Source organism: Rhipicephalus microplus, chromosome X (assembly GCF_043290135.1).
Source record: "Rhipicephalus microplus isolate Deutch F79 chromosome X, USDA_Rmic, whole genome shotgun sequence".
Taxonomy (NCBI): domain Eukaryota; kingdom Metazoa; phylum Arthropoda; class Arachnida; order Ixodida; family Ixodidae; genus Rhipicephalus; species Rhipicephalus microplus.
In genome coordinates this window covers 72,088,476-72,103,605 of record NC_134710.1, presented here as the reverse complement: position 1 = coordinate 72,103,605, position 15,130 = coordinate 72,088,476, and positions in this window count along the sequence as shown.

Genomic DNA, 15,130 nt, shown 5'->3' with positions numbered 1-15,130 from the left:
CGTGTCACGGCCTTCCTATTTATCGAAACCAAGAATTTTCTGACGGCATCAATCTTGGCGGGGTCCGGGCGAACATCTTCATGGCTCACCACATGTCTTCAAAACCGGAGTTTCTTGAAAATGAAATTACATTTCTCAGGTTTCAGCGTTAGGCCAGCTGAACGCATTGCTCGAAATACTAACAGCAGCTGTCTTAGATGTTCCTCTAATGTGTCTGGGAAAACAATGACATCGTCGAGGTATACGACACACGTCTGCCACTTAACACCTGATAGAACGGTATCAGCTAGTCTCTGAAATGTTGCTGGAGCTGAGCAGAATCCGATGGGTAAGACTTTAAATTCGCAAAGCCCGTCAGGTGTTACAACAGCAGTCTTTACTCTGTCTCGCTCATCAACCTCGATTTGCCAATATCCGCTTTTCACGCCCATCGACGAGCAGAAGCGTGCATGCCTCAGCCTGTCAAGCGAACCGCGAACACGCGACAATGGGTATACGTCTTTCTTATCACGCTGTTCAGCTTGCGGTAGTCCATACAGTAGCGTAAGCTGCCGTCTTTCTTCTTAAACAGCACTACCGGTGATTTCATGGGCTTTTTGACGGCTGGATGATGTCATATTTGAGGAATTTCTCGACTTGTTCTTGGATTGCTTCGCGTTCTTACGGTGCTGGTGGTATAGTTTTTTTTAATGGTCTTGCGGTATCTTCTGTTATAATACGGTGCTTTGTAATTGGCGTCTGATTAACCGTCGAGGTCGATCAAAAACAATCTTCGAACTGGCCAAGAACATATAAAAGACTCTGCCTTTGCAGTGGCGGTAAATCTCTGCTCACGTCGACAGGTGGTGGTGCTGAAGCGGCTGGCGTCTCTGCCTGTTGCACTGAGAAGTACTCCCGAAATTCTGCAGTTGATTTATTCCTATGTGGGGTTTAACTTCCCAAAACCACCATATGATTATGAGAGACGCCGTTGTCGGGATCTCCGGAAATTTTGACCACCTGCGGGTCTTTAACGTGCACCGCAATCTGAGCACATGGGCCTAGAACATTTCCGCCTTCTTCGGAAATGCAGCCGGGATGCAATCCCGCCACCGTCGGCTCAGCAGCAGAGAACCTTATCCACTAGGCCATCGCGGTGGGGCATTCTACGATTCTGTCGAATTCTGTGGTACCCTCGGCAATGTGTCGATGCTCGTTGCTGAAGTTCGTCAACAGGGCCTCTGCTTGCCCAGACACTACACTTACGAGACTTCTTGCAACAATAATTCCACGAGATAGTAAAAGCGTCGATACTTGTTCCGCGACACCTCCAGTATAGTGCGTTTTACACGTGAGAATATTTGACAATGTCATTTCCGTGATGAAATCATGGTAGTCGGAGCCGTGGTCCACCCCGGCATTCACTTTCGCAATAAAAGAAAACGCGTGCAAAAGAAGAGGGAAATTAAAAATTACCAAAGAAATACAGAAATTGCAAGGAAGGTATAGATAGAGCGACAAAGTGATCTATGAATCAGTTATTGGAATCTAACATTGACATAATCTCGTCGATTCTTCCGAAGATATGCAAAACTGCGCAACTACCTGTAATAATTTCCTTAACTCATTCATATATTATCATTGTTTCAGCACGTCAGGTTGAATCGAGTTTAGTTCACATTTGTGATAGTCGACACTGTTCCACCCTTTCGCGGTATCATAAGTTCTTTAACGAGAACCTTAATTATTGTCCATAAATTGAAGCACTCCACTTTAATTCCCATCGCACTGGTCGTGAACCAATGGTTACACGTCCACGTACCCGAACTTCCTACTTCTCTGCCTCGTTCATCTCGGGTAGTGTCAAAGACTACAATAGCTTTCCTGCTCACATTGTCATTACCTCCACATCCTTGTTTCAAGATTGTGTAATTATTCAATATGAAAATATTGTGAAAATATCGTGAACAACTTTTATCGCACCCCTAATGTATTGTCTCCAGTGAGTTGCCCTTAAGGTAAATAAACTGAATGGAACCGAACAATTAGACATGGCAAGAGCTTAAAAAGCGGCTGAAAACTAGCAAAGTGATAGCGAAAGCAGCTCGTCTCGCAGCCATTCTGGTATCTGCGACCGTGTCGTAGGCAGAGTCGTTGTTGCGAGCCAAAAATTACCGCCATTGTGACAGAATATCTCTAATGATGCAAACAAAAGAAATAAATAAATCTTCTGGTAGAGTGTTAATAAAACCCAAGTGGTCTGTGGTGAAAACAGCTGTCCACCAGAGACCACCTTTTTATTGAATGTGCTAAAAAATACTACAGAAGTACCTTCAACGCATGTAAACTTCCTTGGTCAATGCGCAGATTCCCGGAGGGTGCCAAAACGTATGATTTTAGCGATGACTTCGTGTTTTAGAGGCCTACAATTTACAATGCGCGGTGATATTTTATACATCGATGGCTCCAAAAGCATCAACAAAGTTAAGAGCTACGTAGAATCTTGGCTTGTCTTATACAGATGCGTGGTAGGCCATTTGCCGATTCGTAAAGGGAATAATTGTGGCTAATACACTCTTCAGCCACACTTGAAGGGTGAATATTAGGATAATCTGATACGGCCGATGTCAAGCCGACAGTCATGCGTTCAATTGAAGCGCCATTGATTCATGCACTTGCAAGGGAATCCGGATGTTTACATAGCGACACACACTACGCCCGATAACGGTCGAAGCTGACGCGTCCACCAAGTTTTTTTTTATGTGTGCCCGCGGCATTTTTTTGCGCTTTACACAATTTACGATACAGTTCAATAGGCTTTCCTGGCACGAAACTTGTTTAAAACAACAAATGGTTGAACTACTTTGATGTACAAAAAAGGGGATAGTGACAACAAAGAGGACAATGACAAGTCAAGACGCCGTGGTGTCTGCGAGTTTGGTGTATGCAATAATAAATATATCCAAGTGACCACCACGTCGAATCTCAATTCTTTTATTTGAGGAATATAATCTAAGGAAAAGGAGAACCAATTCCTAAATAGGCCGACATCGTGAAGAAAATGTACGGCGTGCCAATTACGACGATCAGCCCACACACTCAGAATCACGAGGTCGGTCGGCAGCACCACTGCGATGAGAACAGCAGCAGGATCTGCAGGCGCCGAAGAGGATTTGAGGTCGACAACGAGGAGCTCAGCTACTTACTGCTGTCACAAGCATCCACACCTCTTGGGGCCACGCATATGTCCTGCGTAATGCACACTATGAGCCCCGGTGCACTTTAAAGACAACGTGCTTGTTGCTCACCTGCACAGACTGACTTGTTCGATTCTTGTCCTGCTCAACTTGAACGAAGGTTTACCGTGCATTGAGGGTGCCCAACGTAAACCAGGGGCGTCCTTCCATGAACGTGCAGAGCAGATTCCGGTTGCTCTTGATGCATGACGGTTGCTTTGGAAGAACACGCCTTACCGCCAGACGATGTCGAGGTGATAGAGATCCTCTCCTTATTCCAGGTGAACGCTCGCGCTTGTAATCACCAAGTCCGACGCCAAAACAAGAACGAGAATGGTTTTCTTATCCAACGAACTGCTGGCTACCGAAATGGCGACGGCATCGGCGTGTTGGGACGGCGCGAGGACACGGGGCCTAAAATTCTTTCTCGTCGTTGAAAAGGTCGTGATTGTCACTGAAGAAGACAACATACAATCTTATGGAATCGTTTACAATAAATTTTTGTAGGGAGTAATAAATTTGTGGCATATAAACGTTTTGGCGGACAGATATTGATCTTGCTTTTTCACCGTAGAGCTGTCGAACCTCAGAAACAGTACATTACTTGCGAAGGAAGATCATCAGCATCATGGACCAGCACACGTTCTCTTTAGCCTCGTTAACTTCTACTTATCTCCCCAAACACGTGTGCTTATTCATTCAGCGTGAGGTGCATAAACTCTGAAGGGCAAGAAAATGAGTGCAGGGGGAGGAAGATATAAAGAAAAATAGTAACGCTATTCCAAACATGCAAAGCTGTTCTCATGTCGGGGTCTGTATGTTGGGAACAAAAGTATTTAGTCATCATCACGAACCAGTCGTCTTTCTTATCTCTTTTTATGTACTTCTTTCTCTGCGTCTACTTCACCTTGTTTTTCCCAGACCACATTTGATGATGATGTAAAACGTTAATAAAGCTTTATTTTGACCCCCCAAAAACACAAGGCATGCCCCGCGCTACCTAGCTCAATCGCTCATTTTTCCGGCATGGTATGCAATAACTTTGATAGGCGAGCTACCCAGTACCTCAGAGAGAAAAAAGAGGTTGTGAAATACAAAAGTAGAAAAAGAAGTGATCAACATGAATGTCAGTAGAAAAAATTAGAAAGACACAAGAAGAAAGAGAATGAGAGAGAAAATAGCAGACCCCCCCCCCCCAAAAAAAAAACTACAGAATTTGAGAACCAAAGAGAAAAACAGAAGGAGAGAAAAAACGACGCTTGTAACAGAGACAGATTAAGTGAAGGGAAGGACAGTACAAAAACTAAAAAAAGAGTGGCAAAGTATTTTACAAAAAAAGGTAAGTAGAATATAAACAAACACAGACCTGAAGAAAAGAGAAAAAGTGAGTGAGGAAAAAACGAAAGACAGAGTGTCGAGGAGAGGAAAACAGATAGACTGAAACAGAACGTGTAAAATAGACTAAAACAACTTAAAACGGAACACAAAGAGAGATAGATATATAGCAAGAAAGATAAAGATATAGGTAGAAGGTTAAAAAAAGAAGAAATATAAATAAACAAATCTGAAGACTATACATAAACAGAACAGGAAAGAAACAAAAAACTGGAAAAATTTGAAAAAATGAATTGTTTTGTTTGTATGCCATGTTTTACGTCACAAAATTGTAATATGGTTATGAAAAACACCGTAGTGGAGGGTTCCGGAAAACTTGACTATCTGCCCATCTTTACCAAGCACTGCTATTTCACTATACACGAGTCTCCACCATTACCCTTCTACCGAAAGGAAGCTGAATAACAGTTGTAGTTCGGCTAGTTTTATTTCTCATACTGTAAAAAAAGTAAGCGCAACTTTGACTCCCACAAACACTTATACAGTCACTCACGATGGTTAAAAGGCTCCCGTGAACTTCACTTTTTGTTCAGCACTTTACAACACTAATTTCTATCGTGCTCTATAGTACTGATTGACAAAGCTTAAAAGGCATTGTGCAGTTCATCTCGTTGCTTTCGATCAGTCGCCAACGGAAGTGCCATAAAGCAAAGCTGTTAATCTGAACTCCTTGTGCATCTCAGAGGAGACAAATACGACATTCTGCGTTGACAACGCGAACGTTGCCCCGCCGCGGTGGTCTAGTGGCTAAGGTACTCGGCTGCTGACCCGCAAGGCGCGGTTTCGAATCCCGGCTGTGGCGGCTGCATTTCCGATGGAGGCGGAAAATGTTGTAGGCCCGTGTGCTCAGATTTGGGTGCACGTTAAAGAACTCCAGGTGGTCTAAATTTCCGGAGCCCTACACTACGCCGTCTCTCATAATCATATAGTGGTTTTGGGACGTTAAACTCCACATATCAATCAAATCACAATGCGAACGCTATGAAAAGTAACGTCGCATGATGTCATCATTGATAATATCACGCGCCACTGTTTGCTTCGTCAAAGGCCAATCGTGCATATATAGCTACTGCGTGTTGGGGTAAGTTAGTAGCACGTGACTGTTGTTAACACAAGTGCCACAACACAATGACAATGAAAGTTTGTGAAATTTATTTATTCGTTTATTTGTTTACAATACCTCAAAGGACGCAATGAAGGGGTTTTACATGAGGGGGCTATTACAATGAAATAAAAGTGTAGATGTTCGGTCGCTGCTTTGAAGGTAATGATACTGGAGTGGTGCACAACCTGAGGAGGACAGCCATTCCAATCCTGTGCGGTCTTGACAGAAAAGAAATGAAGGTGCGCAGTGGTGTGAGCACTTGGCGTGTAAACAGCTCTACCGTAATTTATGCCGTCCTAATGACGATGGGCTGCCTTGATGATGGAAGTAGGAGATGATCCTTGATAGAACTTGAAAAAACAGGCACAGACGTGCAACACAGTGGCGTGACAAAAAGGTGGTGAGGTTAGCGCGAGACTTAAGTTCGGTTATGCTAGACCGATATGAATAATCTGAAAAGATGAATCTTGCCGCCCGGCTTCGCACTGTTTCAAGTGTGTTTGTGTTGTTACTCTTATGAGGGCCCCAAACAGCGCTTGCGTATTCAAGTTTAGTTCTGATTAGTGTCTGATAAGCGAGCAGCTTGACAGGAGTATAAGAGATAGATGAAGGTTTCGGCACAGGCACCTAAGAGCATGGTTTGCTTCATTAGTAATGTGCGTTATGTGAAGAGACCATGTTAAATCAGAAAGAATATGGACACACAGATATTTGCATTTGGTTACACATGAAATTAGTGTTGTTAATGAATTATCTGGGAGATGGGTAGTGCTGTCGGCAATGAAGAAAAGAGACTAGGGACGTTTGTTAGTGGTAAGGGACATTAACCACGTTTTGCAGAAGATTTCAATTTTATAGGGTCAGATTTAGGTTCATAAACATCTTATGTGTTGTAATTGGGCGATAAATGGAACAATCATCAGCGAAAAGTCTGGTGTTAGAGGAAGTATTATTCGGCAAGTTGTTAATATATATGAGAAAAAGGAAAGGTCTTAGAAGTGTGCTCTGAGGCAAGCCTGAAAGAACGGGGCATAAAGACGAAGAAAGAATATTAGCGTATACGAACTGCTGGTGGTTAGTTAAAAAGTCTCAAATCCAATGAAAACCTACTGGGCCAAGGTTCAGACAGGAAAGTTTTAAGAAGAAGCAATTATGAGCAACTTTGTCAAACGCTTTCTCCAAGTCCAAAAAGAGTGCGTCTACGGGTTTCATTACATGAATGCTAGAGCTAACGTCGTTAGTAACCAGAGCTAGTTGAGTGTTACACAAAACACCTTTCTGAAAGCCTTGTTGGCTTTCAGAAATTCTTGTTTATCTCCTCTCGTAGGTCACGGGATCGAATCCCAGCCGCAGCGGCTGCATTTTCAATGAAGGGGAAAATGTTGTAGGCCCTAGTGCTCAGATTGGGTACACGTTAAAGAATCCCAGGTGATGAACATTTTTGGGGCTTTCCACAACGGCATCTCTCATTATAATAAGTTGGTTTCGGGACATCAAACCCTACATGTCAGCCAATCATTCTTTCTTTTTTTTAAGTTTTGATGTAATTGTTTTTTTTAATTTTTCATCACTGAGGTCGAGTTGTGCTCAGTCCCTTAACACTCCATAATTGAGCTCATGTGATATAATGAGGCATACATACGTGTTCTTCTGGTTGCAGACCCAGTCGACACGTTTAGTCCTCTGATAAAGAGATCGTAAAGGCGTACGTTTTGGTGGACCGGAAATGATGGCGACATCATGGAGCGCTGCGCACGCTACACCTTAAATATTGGTCGAAAAGCTTTTGTTAGGCACCTGTCTATTGGTCGTCCGCGCAAGTTAGGTCACATAAATTTTTAAGTTCTCTTGCGCCCTCCCAAAGAGGAAATTGTGTGGACGGCCACAGTCAGTTTCTAATGAGCCAAATAAGGCTTTCGTCTAATGCATACCGATCAATGCATGCACGAAGGTAGGCGCCTACTGTGCACGATCTTCAATAATGCTGCGTATAACTTCTGCCGAGAGAGAGGGGCCACGGACAACTCTAGGCACACACGAAAAACACCTTCTGAATCGTGAAAGAAGCATCTTGCCTATCCGACCGTGAAAATCTCGTTGGTGGACCCGCGTTTGGCCCCACAAACCACAGCGGCCAGCGCTCCAATGCAAAAAGAGGTCTGCCCGCGTGCATCCACCTATATACTGTGTTGTGTGTTGTTTGAAACAAAGTTAGTTATTTTTGTCTCTCGCTCTTCTCAGTGATAATGACAAGAAGCTGTGACGATGTCGTCGATTGCGGAAGAAGTATCACCGTCTTTCCCATCAAAGGAGCAGTAATTCGTGGTCACATGCCTATATGCTCTTGAAAATGTTAAGCCGAGTTAGTGGGCCCCTTTGCGAAGCAGTAGATAATAGTCAGTGGGTAATAATCAGTGTTCATCTTATTGTTATCAGTGTTGCCATCGCATATTTAAGTGGTGAGCCTCACACCTATCGCACGGACTGGGCCAACGAAGTTTGTGCTTATAACGCATTATAATGGCCTGGAACAGCGCAGTTTACATACCGGAAATAGTAAATTGAAAGTGAACCTAACCACTTTCTTTACTACTAAGTCTTCCTGTTTTCTGTTTCCTTCTCCTTCTTCTTTTTGTTTTCTTAACATCAAATAAAAACGATTTTGTTTTTACAATAAAGGTGAGAGACAACTGAACGAGGAATGCCCCGAATGACGGCTCTACTCTTACCAGCTCACTTGTTGCAGCTTGTTGCGAAGCGCACCTCCAACGACGTTACGAAGGGCGCCTCGAAATCTCACCGCTGCAACCACTATTTCGAAAGACAGCGACGCCAACACGGTCCCGAAGGCGCCTTTGCTTCGAACTCCGCAGGGAAGGTCACCAGCCGTTTGGTAGCGTAGGTTTCTCAGCTCACGACTGCTTCTGCGCAGAGCTGATAGACGAGCGTACGAGACGACGGTGAGTTAAACAAGGTTTATGTACAGCATATATACAGAGGCGTTACAAATTCAGCTCTGGGGCCGACAGAGACGCGAAGAGCCGAGCTCTTCGCTCTAACACATACCTCTACTCTCAAATGCGTCTGCTGTCACACATGTCTGCTCTCCGACACGTCCGCTGATCGCGACGCGCCGCAGGGCTTTTTTTATATGCACCGGGTCCAACCCAAATGTCCAACCAGAAGCGCCGCTGGTCGTGAGGTTAGAATCTTCCAATGGGGGTCGCCGCTGGGCCGCGTCATTCTTTCTCATCGAATCTGGAGAGGCTGCGCTGCAGGTGGCTGCACCCAAGGACAAGTGACGTCGCTAGGCATTGCGTCAGCCGCCAGACAGGAAGACGCCGGTTGTTTACTCGACGGCTCGCTTGCCGAGGTGACTCACTGCACGTGGGCGACAGAAAGGCGCCGTCGAGTGCTGACGCCGTTTAGTTGTTCGCGTCAGGCGGGCTGGCCTTGACACAGATTGCCTTTTTCAGAGGCACGAACGTTTGCTGCGGACTCGCAGGCATAACAGCACCCCCGCCGCCAGACAATGAGCCGGAAAGACGAGCTGCTTCCACGTGGCTCGGATGTCAGGCGCTCTCGTTCGCCAGGTCCCTCCAGGTTCGTCTCCAGGGCCATGGGGAGAATGCAGCTCCAGACTCTGTTCAGGGAACACATCCTATTCTTGAGGACTGACCCCAGCTCCACTGACTTGTGGCCACAACTTGCCGGCCAGCTTCGCTCGTCTCTGACGATTCTTGGTTTCAGCACTTGTCGATCTTCTGCAACTTGTCAAGAACGGTTCGACAACAGACAACACATGACACAAGCAAGTGCCCTTGGTTACCCGACTGAACACCAGACAAAGTATAGTACAACATATACCTAGCTACGTGTCTATCGGAATTTCGTTCCCTCTACATCAAGAGGCACATGTGGGACACAAGACTCTTAAAATGACAACTCAATTTTTTCCCACGTACAACAACGTAACGAATTAGAATACAACATAAAGTTGGCTCATTGAGATCACTCTGAACGAGAGCGCTCAGCAAAGGTCGTGATGGGGTCAACATTTTGCCCCGAATCGCCAGCGAGAAACCGAAAGGTTGAGAGGGTACTAGCTAGAACGCACTACTCAATGCACCAGCATTAGCGTTAAGCTTTCCCCCTTTTTTTAGCGAACGTCAAAGTTGTGCAATTGGAGCATCATGCTCCACCTCAGTAACCGGCCAATTTTAGGCAACGATACCTATGCGGTACAAACAGCTGCTCTACTTGCGACATTCCACAGGGGAACAACGCACGGCTTGCAAGGGATTGGCTCCTCACAAGTTACCTTGACATTGTGTTCGAACACCCTCGTGTTTCCGGGGCGGTCCGAAAACACGTATCCAAACTCGGAAACAATCTTTTTCAGGTCCTCCTTCTGGACTTCACTTAAGCTAGGCTCTAGGTTCAACTGCTGCAAGGTTACCTCCGATCCCCTTTCGATTATATCACTAGAACTCAAAATTTCTGCTCCCTCTTCCTCTGAAGCATTCACCAGCAGATTTACGACCGCTTGACGTAGAACGTATGGTTTCATCGAGTTGTAAATTTCGTTTGGCCGCCTTCCTAATTTCACTTCATATTGGGTGTCAGAAAGCTTTGATGTTACTTTGGCGGGCCCTTCCCAACGATCCTCAAGCTTGTTCTTTTTGGATGGCCGCAGCAGCACTACCTGACTACCAACTTCAAAAGCGCGCTTCTTCACCGATTTGTCGTTATATTCCTTCGACAACACTTGTGCAGCTTTCATGTGGCTTTCCCCTAGCGCTTTAATCGAGAGGTCCGCACGCTGCTCTCGAATGAGCGTCTCCCGATCAACCCTCGACAGCTCGCTCCAACTTTCCGCTACAGGCGAGAGCGTTGCAGCCCTCTCACTCTCACTCAATGGCGCCATGTCGTCTCCCCTTTCTACGGAAACCGCGCCGGTCGCTTCGGCGACGTGCCGCTCGCGTGACTGCTCACATGACTCACGCGGAAAATTTCCTCTTTGAGGTTCCGTCGACCCGCCGACAAGGTCACTTGAGAGTTCACCGCATTGAACCAGATCAAGCTCCAGCGAAAGCTTCCGCACTTGCGATCGCGTGAGGGCCATGTACGCTAAGTTGGGGAAGAACGATTTACCCTGCTCTTTGAGAACCTGCTCTGAGTTGTTGGAGAAAAGATAAGGAAAACGATCGGGAAGCGCGGCGGACACAGCCGCTTCGGTGCGAAGCTTACCGAACCGGCCTTCAATGACAACCGTGGCGATTGATAAGCAAGCACTCTGCTCCTCGGCGACTTGCCTGATCCACGCGCATTCTCCTGTAAAGTCATCCGGAGACACCAATGAAGGGTGGACAACATCCATGGTTGCCGCTGAGTCTCTAAGTGCTCGGCACGTTTTCCCATTCACCCTAATTTCTTGGAGATACGGCTCCAACAACCGCATGTTTTTTTCTGGTTCTCAGATTGTTGCGAAAGCAAACTTTTCCTGCCAGTTTATCGCGATGTGTCCTTCCTTTTTGCAGTTGTAGCAGATTAGCGGCTTCCGTTTGTTTTCCGATTCTAGGATAGTTGCGAAAGCAAACTTTTGCTTACAGTTTATCGCGATGTGCCCTTCCTTTTTGCAGTTGTAGCAGATTAGTGGCTTCCGTGATTCAAACGCCCGTGTGGTATCAGTGCGTTGTTTAGGAACCTCACTCGATTTCTCCGCTTCTGTTTGCCCTTCCGCTACACTGTCCATCGTAAGCAACGGGTCCTTCTTGAAATTACAGATGTGGAGCGGGTTTCCGTTGATCAGGTTTCTTTGAAAAGCCCTCTTTTCTTTCATCCTTTTCCACGCGCACTGCCCTGCTATGCAACTTTGATTGATTGATTTGTGGGGTTTAACGTCCCAAAACCACCATATGATTATGAGAGACGCCGTAGTGGAGGGCTCCGGGAATTTTGACCACCTGGGGTTCTTTAACGTGCACCCAAATCTGAGCACACGGGCCTCGACATTTCCGCCTCCATCGGAAATGCAGCCGCCGCAGCCGGGATTTCAACCCGCGACCTGCGGGTCAGCAGCCGAGTACCTTAGCCACTAGACCACCGCGGCGGGGCTGCTATGCAACTTTCGGCGAGTATAATACTCCTCAGCTAACTCTGCTGCCTTGTTTAGCTGTACTTCCCCAAGTTTGTCCTGCAGCAAAAGTTTGACATCCTCCTCGATGCAGCGGTAGAATTGCTCCAATGCAACGCATTCCACCACTTTATCGCGGTCGTCATAAACACCTTCGCCCTTGAGCCATTCCATTAAATCGGCTTCAAGACGAAACGCGAAGTTAACGTGTGACTCATTCCCCTCTTTAGCATACCGAAACCTTTGCCTGAAAGCCTCGGGTGACAACTTATAACGTCTCAAGAGCACTTCCTTCACCTCGTCATAGCTCTCAAACGCTTCCCTTGACAAGCAAGTTATCGCGTCGGACACTTTGCCGGGAAGAAGAGCTAACAGGTTCTGCGCCCAAAAAGACCGCTCCAAAGCGTTTCGCTCACATGTTCAAACTTGACGAGATACTTCGCCATGTCCTCGCCTACTACGAACGGTGGCAGTTGGTCCCGAATTCTAAAACCGCTGACCTGAATCGTCGGAGAAGCTACGCTAGGCGCCTGCGAACACTGTAGGATTGCCAATTCTATTCGTTTCAACTCAAGGCGCTCCTGTCTCTCGGCTTCCTCGCGGCGTTCTCGCCTTTCAGCTTCTTCACGTTCGCGAGCTTCTACTTCTCGCCTTTCAGCCTCCTCGCGGCGTGCTTTGATATCCTCCCAGGCCTTATCGACTTCCTCAGCCGAAACACCCTCATTCCTTATGATCTCAAGGATCGCTTGCTTTCGTTTTCGCACGGCGCAAAGTAATGCCGAGTTCCTCACAAATTTCGATGAGTTCCTTCACTTTAAGGTTCTCCATCGTTCACACTAGACTCTTGCTGTTTGCCCCTGTTAAGAATCTACTTGCCGTACCCACTATAAGCCTACTAGAGAGACGCGCAAGCAATTTTTAACACTCCCGTGTGTACACCCTCAACATTAACTTTGGTTTCAAAGCGCTTCGACTTTGCTTGAAACGATCAAAGCTCACTCTAATGCTTCACACAGCCCTTCTCTAAACTACTATAACCTGAGCTAGAGTAGTCTGGTGAACTGAGGGCAAAACATCAGGCACTCACCACATCGATGTCGCTGACGCCGGCCGATCCCGCAGCTGCCAACCACTGTTGTGACGCGCGCCTCCGACGACGTTACGAAGGGCGCTACGAATCCCACCGCTGCCACCACTGTTGCGAAGCGCACCTCCAACGACGTTACGAAGGGCGCCTCGAAATCTCACCGCTGCAACCACTATTTCGAAAGACGGCGACGCCAACACGGTCCCGAAGGCGCCACTGCTTCGAACTCCGCAGGGAAGGTCACCAGCGGTTTGTTAGCGTAGGTTTCTCAGCTGGCGACTGCTTCTGCGCAGAGCTGATAGACGAGTGGACGAGACGACGGTGAGTTAAACAAGGTTTATGTACAGCATATATACAGAGGTGTTACAAATTCGGCACTGGGGCCGACAGAGACGTGAGGAGCCGAGCTCTTCGCTCTAACACATAGCTCTACTCTCAAATGCGTCTGCTGTCACACATGTCTGCTCTCCGACACGTCGGCTGATCGCGACGCGCCGTAGGGCTTATTTTATATGCACCGGGTTCAACCCAAATGTCCAACCGGAAGCGCCGCTGGTCGTGAGGTTAGAATCCTCCAATAGGGGTCGCCGCTGGGCCGCGTCATTCTTTCTCATGGAATCTGGAGAGGCTGCGCTGCAGGTGGCTGCACCCAAGGACGAGTGACGTCGCTAGGCATTGCGTCAGCCGCCAGACAGGAAGACGCCGGTTGTTTACTCGACGGCTTGCTTGCCGAGGTGACTCACTGCACGTGGGCGACAGAAAGGCGCCGTCGAGTGTTGACGCTGTTGAGTTGTTCGCGTCAGGCGGGCTGGCCTTGACACAGATTGCCTTTTTCAGAGGCACGGACGTTTACTGCGGACTCGCAGGCATGACAAGCTGAAGCATTGATCGTTTCAAACACGGACGTTTGAAGCTTACGTTCATTGTGGGCAGGTCGAACTGTAGAAGTGATTGCAGACCATTGTCTATTTTTGGTAAAAATATAGCGTACATTCAGCGTATTTGGAGCAAGATAGAACGCATAAAAACAAGATAATGAAGCAAAAAAACATTAAGGAGACTCGCACCTGCAGTTTTCTGAGCATACATCAGGCGCCTTGCGTATTTGGCCACGCGCACCAGACATTGGACCCTGCCGGGGCGGCCTAATGGCTGAGGTACTCGGCTGCTGTCCCGCAGATCACGGGATCAAATCCCGGCTGCAACGGCTGCATTTTCGATGGAGGCGAAAACGCTGCAGGCCCGGGCTCACAGAATTCGGTGCACATTAAAGCACTCTTAAGGTCCAAGTTTCCGGAGCCCTCCGCTACTGCGTCTCTGATAAGCATATTGTGGTTTTAGGACGTTAAACCGGACATATCATCCAAATAATTAGACGCATGGCTGTTTAATTCCGTGTTATTCATTGGTGCAGTCTCAGGAGCAGTAGGCAAAACATGGCAAAACAAGTTTCAAGCATTTACACTGTGTACACCAAAGTTTAACAATTTATCTTCGGCGCTTTATTTCGGCTGTGGATTGCGAGCAACGTCATTTTGCTTCCTTGGATCCTAATGTAGGCTCGATTCCCAGTCGTGGTGCTGACATTTCGATGCCGGATAAATGGAAGAGTTTATTCAAATACGTTGGCACACGTGTGGTTGCTCAAAATATATCTGCATTCCCGTTTAATACGGCCACTGTCATCGCCGCGCCTTTTAGCACACCGTTCATTGTGATGTCATATTAAAATGCTGCGAAAGCTCCTTTATGGGAGCGAAGCCATCGTGCATAATCTTTGTACCCGCAATCTGTGTCGTTCATACTTCAAAGATGTCACATTGCTTGAATAATCCTAACATTTTCTTGCAGAAGTCTAATTGTCTTGTATACTAGAAAAAAACGCAAAGAATTCTGTAGAAACCTGCTTTCGAACAGTGAAAAATACTGGTTTGGTTAGCGTTCAGGTTCGACGCATTCCATTTAACTCGGTTTCTTCTCCTGTGCTGGCTGCAAATTTTCATAATGGTTTGTGAATTGATTCGCGTGCATTTACCAAATAAGACTCGACGTGACCTACAAAAAATGTGGCCCATATCTACATGTTACACTGCAAATGTCGTCTCTTGCGTTTGGAGCGAGTGAAAAAAACGTTTATTCGATGTTCTGCGCAAGAAAATTGTAGAATGGTATTCTGTAGGCGATGCGTTAGA